This window comes from Choloepus didactylus, chromosome 4, assembly GCF_015220235.1.
Source record: "Choloepus didactylus isolate mChoDid1 chromosome 4, mChoDid1.pri, whole genome shotgun sequence".
NCBI lineage: Eukaryota > Metazoa > Chordata > Mammalia > Pilosa > Megalonychidae > Choloepus > Choloepus didactylus.
This window is the reverse complement of record NC_051310.1, coordinates 92,465,095-92,474,522: the sequence shown is the minus strand read 5'-3', so window position 1 is coordinate 92,474,522 and position 9,428 is coordinate 92,465,095.

The following is a 9,428-nucleotide window of genomic DNA, read 5'->3' as shown; positions in this document are numbered from 1 at the left end:
TCCTTTCCCACCTCACTTACCTTTCCAAATGAGGCTTACCTCTTACCCAATCCTTATTTGACTATGGGACATCATCCAGATGCGTGCAAACCACTGACAACCCAAACAAAAGAGCAATTAGAGAGCACAGGCTCTCACAACACGGCATGGGAAGTATTGGCTATAAAAATTGAAAGGGACAGCCCTTCATTCATCAAAGGGACAAATTCTAGGCGACAAGACCCTGTGCACTTTCTGTCGCTTAGAATTACAATGTGGATGTGAGATGGTTGTCACAAGACTATGTATCAACGCATTTATTTGAACTGAAAAACTAATTGAGATTTTCTTTTGGCAGATTTTAAGTCTAATTGGACTGAATGTTTTGACAATGAATTCTGCCTTTGCTGATTACCTTATATGGCAGACATTTTCCATAATTTAAGTGAACCAAATCTGAAACTTTGATATTCTGAAGAAAATATATACAACATATTGTGTATTATGTCTGTTGCAGTTACTAAAATGATAATTTAAATTTTAGATATTAACTTTACAATGTGAAAGGGAGTGTGTGATTTTTCAAAATTCTTTTGGGGGTACCCAAGTACAGAAGTTTGAAAACCACTGATCTAGGGCAGTGATTTCTCAACTCTGGTTGCATTTGGAGGAGTTACTTGAGAGTTTTTAAAAGTATGATGCCTGGGCTCCACCCTAGGCCAATTAAATCAGAATATCTGGAGTGGTGAATGGTATTTAGAAGCTCCCCAGGTGATTCTAAAGTGAGAACCACTTGCTCCCTCTCCATGTCACTATAATCTCAGTCCCTCTCCTTTCCTCACCTGCCGACACCCCCCCCAGCCCCAAAACATGTCCCAAACCAGCTTTAGTACCTTTAAAAAAATTTCTTTATTAGATCAATTGTAGGTTTATAGAAAAATCATGCATAAAGTACAGAGTTTCCATGTACATATCCCCCCCAAAACACACAGTTTTCCCTATTATTAACATTTTGCATTAGTATGGTAACTTTGTTACAATTGATGAAACACTATTATTATAATTGTATTATTAACTATAGTCCACCGTTTACATTCACTGTGTGGTACAGTTCTACAGGTTTTTTAATTTTTATTTTGGCAACATATACATGACCTAAAATTTCCCATTTTAACCACTTTCAAGTATATAATTCAGTGTTGTTAATTGCATTCACAATGTTGTTCTACCATCATGACCATCCAAAACTTTTCCATCACATCAAGGCATTAGCTCCCATTCCCCATTCCCCACCCTCACCCCTCCCGGCCCCTGGTAACCTGCATTCTAATTTTGTACTATGAATTTGCATATTCTAATTATTTCATACATGTGATATCATACAATATTTGTCCTTTTTTGTCTGCCTTAATTCACTCAACATCATGTCCTCAAGGTTCATTCATATATCAGAACTTCATTCCTTTTTATGGCTGAATAATATTCCATTGTATGTATATACCACATTCTGTTTAGCCATTCATCCGTTAACGGACACCTGGGTTGCTTCCAGATTTTGGCAATTGTGCATAATGCTGCAATGAACATCAGTGTGCAAATAGCTGTTCGAGGTGGTAACATTTTTGATCATGCACCAGTAAAAAATGTGGAGGTGTGCACCTCAAATATGAATGTTAAAAAATATGCCATACCCATATATCACTATGTTACTATGTTATGTGCATTATCAACTGTACACAAAAGTTGAAAATGTAAAAGTATGAGACTGAAAATGAATATAAATATGAGTTATAGTGTTTTCTTTCCACACTGGATGAATGACCTCTGTGTCTTTACTTTTTCCTCTTCCTGGAATTCCCTTCCCCCTGTCCTCCTGTAAGAACTTCTATTCATTCTTCAAGACCCTGTTTGCTGGGCTTGACCACTCCCTACCCTTACAGGGGTCCCTGTGCAGGCCTCCACGCTCACACTTTACACCTGTCGTGCTGTATTAGTCACTGGTGTTTGGGTGTCTCTCTTCTGTGCCAGCTCAGGAATGCACTGAGGCAGCACTTAGCACAGGCCCTGGCTCATTGTAGGTTCTTAATCAATGTGTGTTGCACAATCGAGTGAGCACAGGGCAGGTGTTCAAAATATCTAACTAGTATAGGGTCAGCGGGGAGGTGGTGGTGGAGGGGCGGAGAGTATCCTGAAAGAACCCTGTTAGATATATGTTAACTTTTCAGTGGCTGGTTTGGGGCAGACCATAGTGTTGGGGTCAGCTGGGGCAGAAGGGGCTCAGAGAGTAGTGCTGGAGAAGGGGTTAGTTGGGGTTTGAGCCGTAATCAGGCAGAGGGTGTGCATGACAATTCCCATGGGCCTAGGAAGCCTGTGGCTTCTGCCCCAAAGCCTTGGGTAGATAGACTTCCTAGTAGACATTGGAGACTCCAGCTAAGGCCCCATAAGGGCTTTTTCTCCCAGCTTTTTATTTTACAAATGTTCAAATCTACAGAAAAGTTGCAAGGATAATATAATGAGCATGCATATATGGACTCACCACAGTTGTCTTCATCTATTTCTGTATATGTGTGTGTGCACACACGCACATACACAATTTTTCAGAATCATTGAGAGTTTTAGCTATCATGACATTTTACCTCCAAATTCTTCACCAGTTCTCCCCTCAGAACAAGGACATTCTCCTACACAGCCATAATACAATGATCACACTAAAAAAAACTTAACTTCGTTAAATCCCGTTATCGAACATATCCTCCTTATTAGATTTCCCCAGTTGTTCTGATCATGTTTTTAGAGCCTTTTGTTTTGACCTAGGAGCCAATCAAGGATCAGTCAAAGCATCACGCGTTTTGTCATGCCTCTTTAGAGTTCATTGTCCTGGGCTGCTTCCCCTGCCTTTTTTGTTGTTGTTGTTCATGACACCTACATTTTTTCAGAATCCAGGCCAGTTGTTTTTCAGATGCCCCCTCAATCTGGGTTTGTCTGATGCTTCCACATGATTGGATTCAGGTTGTGCATTTCTTATGGGAATGGCAGACGGGATGCTGGATCCTTCTAGAGCTGCCCATCAGGGACACGTGACATCCAGTTGTGCCACTATTGGTGACCTTATTTTTTTTTAATTCAATTTTATTGAGATATATTCACAAACCATGCAGTCATACAAAGCGTACAGTCAGTTGTTCATAGTACCATTATATAGTTGTGCGTTCATCAACAAAATTAATTTTCGAACATTTCCATTACCACACACACAAAAATAGTAAGAATAAAAAGTAAAGTGAAAAAGAACAATTACAGTAAAAAAAAACACTGGGTGCCTTTTTTTTTTCCCCCTCATTTTTCTACTCATCCATCCATACACTGGACAAAGGGGAGTGTGGTCTATATGGCTTTCCCAATCACATTGTTGTAAACTTGTTTTTGATCCCACAAGTTGTCTTAGAGTCAAGGGGTTTGCAGAGAGACTTGTATCCCCTCCGTTCACCCCACAGCCAGCCACTCGAGCTTTCCCCGAGAGTGCTGGAGTCAGCCAGTGTCTGGCTTCAAGGGACAGAAGGGGATTGGGGCATGGCCGGGGTGCTTTCTAGCCCCTGGTTCTGGAGAGACCTGGGAGCTTGCTCCCCTGGACTATCCTTTGCAGACTTTTCAGAGAGGAATGCTATTATTTATGATCATAAAATCAACCCCCAATTATATTTGTGCTCTTTTCAATTTAAAAGGGACATTCCCATTCATTTTCAGTTGCCAATACCACTTTGTCAAGCACTTACTACCTACTAGGCTCTGTGTTAAAAGCATCGTCTAGTCCTCACAACAATCCTGAGGTACAGGTACTACTGTCACCCCCTTTTTATGGATGGGGAGACAGAAGCCCAGAGAGGTTAAGCAGCTAGCCCAAGGTCACCCAGCTACGAAATGGCTGGGTGGGACTTGATCCTTGGCTCTTTTGAACCTCTGGGTCAAGGTGCTAAGCACCATGCCGCCTGGTCTCCTCCTTTGAGCTCCCAAGCAGCTCAGGAGGTGAGTAGGGCAGACATAGAGACACAAGAGGAATTCAGACTCAGAGAGGTTGTGTGTTCTGATGAAATTTGTGGAACTGGAGCCAACCCAAAGAATTTCTGATTCCTTGCCTGGTGCCCTGCCACAACCTCAAGCTGCTTGTGGGACCAACCCAAAGAAGCCAAGGGTGCTGGTGGAGACCTGCTAAAAGGAATGGGCAGAGAGAAGGACAACAGGGGTGACCATCCCTGCGCAGCTCCCCTTCACAGCCACCACTCCCAGAGCCAAGGCCCTGCCTCGAAGCAGGAAGATGCCCCCAAACCGCAGCCCCCTCCCGTCTGCCCAAGTGGCTGCCATGCCCTGCCTCTCCCTGGAGGCAGGGGAGAGAAACTTCCAGGCCTGTCCACCAGTCATCCCCACTCATCAGGTCACTCACGGTTTAGGAGGAAGTAACTGGCTCCTTGGGCAAACCCCTGCCTAGCCCAATAAACCCGAGCAGCCAGTTTCTTAAGCCCTGGTCCTCAGAGGACAAGCCCAGAATTCCAGCCTGCTGCTGGTCAGCTGAAGCACCTGGCTGGGGCTGGGGGAGGTAGCCTAGAATCATCTGGTGGGGTCTGGATGCTCCCCCAGGGACAGAAAAGGCTAGGAGCACAGGGGGAAATGTCTACCTCTTTCTTGTCCTATAAATCCTAAATCAAAGTTCACCTCTTCCATGAAGCCTACCTTGATCACCCAATGCCCCCAATCTCCTCAACTACACGGGAAAGCACTTGATTCTGCTTTTAGTCCCCAAGGCAAGTTCCCCCTTCCACCTCTTGTATAACACAAACAAACTGGTGGGAGAGTGAGGAGCATCTTCATACAGCTTTTGAGACCGAGTACTGAGGTGTGTATGCAGTAGGTGCTCAGTACATACATTGATTAACTGAGTAAATTGAAAGAATTCATTTGTTCATCCATCCATTCATTAGGAAAATAAAGAGCAACTTCCCTCAGGAGGCTGACATTCTAGTGTGGAAGACAGTCACAAACAAGCATGTACTGTGAGGCTGGGGATGACAAGAGCTAGGAAGAAGGAGTGAATGGAAAAACAATACACAGAGATTGGGGATAGAAGAAAGTGGATAAAAGGCCTCCTAAGGGAGAGAGGCCTCCCATCCTCCTGCCATCCTGTCAACAGCCCCTTCCGTAGCCCCTGCCTCCGCCACCTGGGAGACAGGCTGGGAGCTCTGCAGCAAGGCCGGGCCTCACCCGAGGTGGGTGGCCTGCTAGCCTGGCCTTACGTTGACCGAAGAGAAAATGTTCTGGGAGTGGACATTTTTCCTTGCCTTCTGGAAGCAGCAGCCATTTATTCTGCAAGAGGCACCAGAAATGAAACTGCTGGCTTCTCAGAGAGAAACAGAACTTGACAGCACAGGAAGGGGCAGCTGTCCTGGGGCATTCAGAAGGGGGCGGGACGCCACTGGGGCCCACCATCCCCCAACCAAGAGAAGCTGGGACTGGAGTACAGGCAGAAGAATTCTTTCTTCCTTCCTTCCTTCCTTCCTTCCTTCCTTTTTCTTTATTCTCCTCTTCTTCCTCTCCCCTTCTTTTCTTCCCTCTCCTCCCCCTCAGCCTCCTCCTTCCCCCTTCTCTCCATTCCCCTCTTCCTCCTCCCCCACTCCCTCCTCTCTTTCTGCCTTTCTTTCTCAGTGTGACCTTCCCAGCCACCTGTCAACACTGCACTTGCACCATCTCCCTCCCACTCTCTGTCTCTCCAGACACTGCTCACCCTCTAACAGGCCATATACAGTACTTGTCTATTGTGTTTTCTGTTTCTCTCCCCCTCTAGAATGCAAGCTTCATGAAGGCAGGGATGTTTTGCCTCTTTTGTTCACAGTTATACCCCTGCACCTAGAACAGTGCCGACCACATAGCAGGTGCCCAAAGAACGTTATTCTTTCCTTCATTCATCCTTCTAAAATGTTCCCCCGGTGCCTGCTCTGAGCCAACAAGTGGACAGGGTAAGGCACGATACATCAGACCTCACCCCTGCCTCGAAGGACCTCATGGTCCCCAGGGGGGATGGATGTCCCCAGAGGCTGGCATGCCCCTGCCCCACCCCACCTGCCAGTGGTCGGGCTGAAGGGCGTGAACAGCTTGTGCCTGCAGCCGCCCCTGCGTCTGCTGCTGCCTGTGGTCTCACCTCCTTCTTGGATACTGTGCATAGGGAAGTAAGTGGGGACCCACAGCCTGAGGGGTGCAGAACCGTGTGGCTGGGAGGGTGCTGGGAGTGCAAAAGAGTGGGAGGAAATGTTCTAAAGGCCAGGAGGAAGGCGGGGTGCTGGGGGAAGAGGACAAGGAAGTAGAAGAGGGGAGACTGGAAACGCCCCATGCAGGATGTGGCAGAGTGCATCTGATTGAAATCATTCCAGGGGTGAGGGTGAGGCCTATCCTGGGTGACTCAGGTCCTGGAAAAGGCTGAGGGTAGCTGAGTAGTGATTCCATTTGGCCTGCCCAACCCAACGATAGCTGCACGTACACGGAGAGGAAACAACAGAGGGGGAACTGAGGAGGGGGCGGCTCCCCTGGGTCAGGGGGCAACTTGCAGCTAGAAGCAGCTTTGGAGATGACCATTCACACCCCTCCTTTTACAAGTGAGGGCTTAAGCCCAGAGAGGTTAGGGATTTCCCCAGAGTCACCCAGCTGGTGGAAGCAGACACTGGATCCAGACTTCAGGGCAGCTGTCTCCCCACTATTCCACAATTGCCCCATAATTCTTGAAATCTGAATATTACCTTTCCCTGGAGAATCTCAAGTAGCATGTACTTTTTTATTTTTCCAGACAATGAGGAATAAATGAACATGAACTGAGTGCTTGCCACATGTCAAGAACTATGCTGAGCTCTTCGCTGTGTTGTATCTTAGAATTCTCACCAAGACCCCACAGTGGGCCTTATTATTCCCATTTTACAGGTGAGAGCATGGACGCTCAGGGAGGTTCAAAATGTGCCCAGAATCACAGAGCTGCTTGTGGAGCAGAAGTAAAACCAAGGACCTCAAGTCCCTGGTTTGTCTCTGCTCCCTGCACAGTGCCGGGGTCGGGCCACCCAGGCCCTTCACTGCAGAGACCCTCTGACAGCTGGTCATGCCACATGGAAAAGGGTCAAGAGAGGATTTCCAGGCTGGTAGAGGCTCCTTGGGGCTTGCTGAAGCCAAGAGAGACCCAGCTGCTTCCTGGAATATTAAAAAGAAAAGAAATGCCAAAATGGGTTAAACATTATGGTACATTGGCATAGTATATTAAATAAATCAATGCTCTTGGTACCAAGTAAATTAATGCAGTATAATTGTACTTGCCATTCTCAAGACATTGACAGGATTTGATTTTGAACATTAACTTGTGGTGACATATATGAGTTAAGTGGCCCAGAAACGGAACCCAAGAATAAGCCATCTGATGATGGTGTTTCCCTTCAACTTCTTGTCTCTTTGATGTTCTGAATCCCCTCATGTGCATCTTTAGCCCACACTTGACCCTGTATGAAGGTCAAGGCAAATGGCCCTCCAGTGCTAGCCATGAGACCATGCTTGGCTGTGGGCTCCAGGTCTGTCCCAGCCCCTTCTGGACTCCCCGGGTCACTATCTCTCTCTTGGAGGAGCAGGACACTTTGGGCCTCCTCCAGGTCCAGCAAGGAGTCCCCCGAGTGGGGTCCAGGTCCCGGCCCCCCGGGGGTGCTGGGAAACTCAGGAGTGGGTCTTGGTTAGACAGGACAGGAGGACAATCCTCCCAGTGAGCACGGCACCCCTGCTCCTCTAACCTCAAGGTGGGCCCATGTGGTGAGCAGACTTTGCGCCTGCCCTCCCAGCCCAGGTGTCAGGGACCCACCCACTGCCCCTTCTACACCATAACTGCACCATTCCACTGTGAAGCCCAGGGGTCTACAAACCTGCTTGCAGCAGACCCCAACCCCAACCCTTGGCTCCCTGCCCTCCATTCATTCCCCCCTGCTGTGTGCTTAGATGTCTTTCTCCCCAACAGTGAGTGCACATAACTGAAATCAAACCTTCCTTCTAGTTCAGGCCAGAGGGGACAAACAGCATGGTGTGGTGGGAAGACTACAGCCTTTGGGGTCAGTCAGTCTAGGGTTTGAATCCTGAACAAGTTTCTTAACCAATCTGAGAAGTCAGTTTCTTCCTCTGTAGGATGTGGCTGCGATATCCACCTTGTGAGGGTTTAGTTGAAAATTGAAATAACCTAAGGGTCTGGCCACAGCAGGCCCTTCGCAGGTAGTCCCTGTTACTGGCACAGCTCCGTGGTGCCTGGCTGGGTCCCTTGTGCCAAGGGATTGGGGGCTGCACTAGAGTTCCAGTCCTGGGTGCTACAGGTGCCATTAGTAGCTTTTATGTATCTGGGATTCAAACCGGCAAAGATTTTTAGAAATCCAGCATTGGCAAGGGTGCAAGAAAAAGCCACTCCCCACACGTGGCTTCTGGGGCATACGCTTTGTCTGGCAGAATCTTTCTGGGGAGAAATCTAGTGATGTGTGTCAAAACAATTCTGCCTCTAGGCACTCACTGAAATATGTATCTGGATGTTCATGACAGCATCATTTATAATACCAAAACCTCAGAAGCATGCAACTGCCTAACACTAGGGGAATGGCTAGATAAAGTATGGTATACCATACCACTAAAAATATTGTAGAAGAATAATATCAGAAAATGTTTACAAAACATTAAGTGAACCAAGCAGGTTATAAATCAGAAGGATAGGATGCAACTGTGTACATATATATGCATATGTCATCCTAGAAAAAGACTGAAATACAGTCAACAAAATATTAAAGTGTTATCGTCATCTCTGGGTGGTGGGATTTCTCCTTTGTGCTTTTCTGTATTTTCTCAAATCTCTACAAATACCTGTATACCTCTTTTTTTTTTTTTTAGAAAACAGAAAATGAAATTTATTTTAAGATACAAAGTATGGATTTAACTTAAATTACATGATTAACTTAAGTCACATATCAAGATCACACATAGTAGCCAGTAGATAATTCCTCACCATGAGTTAATTAACTTGAGAGAAACTCTCAAACTATTCTTAGATTCCTTTATGCATAGGTTTTCTTTTCCTTAATAAGGTATTATTTTGGAATTATTTTAGATTTACAGAAAAGTGGCAAAGACAGTACAGAGAGTTCCTGTATACCCAGCACCCAGTTTCCCCTCCTGCCAGCATCTTACATTATGATGGTGAATCTGTCACAGCTAAGAAACAAAAATGTACATTACTAATCACTAAGTTCCAGACTGTTTGGATTTCAGCAGTTTCCCATTAAACTCCTCTTTGTGTTCCAGAATCCAATCCAGGGTACCCGTTGCATTTGTCTCGTCTTTTCTGGTCTGTGAGTTTTACGGTCTTTCCTTCTTTTTCACATCACTTCTATTGCTTTTGTGATCAGAAA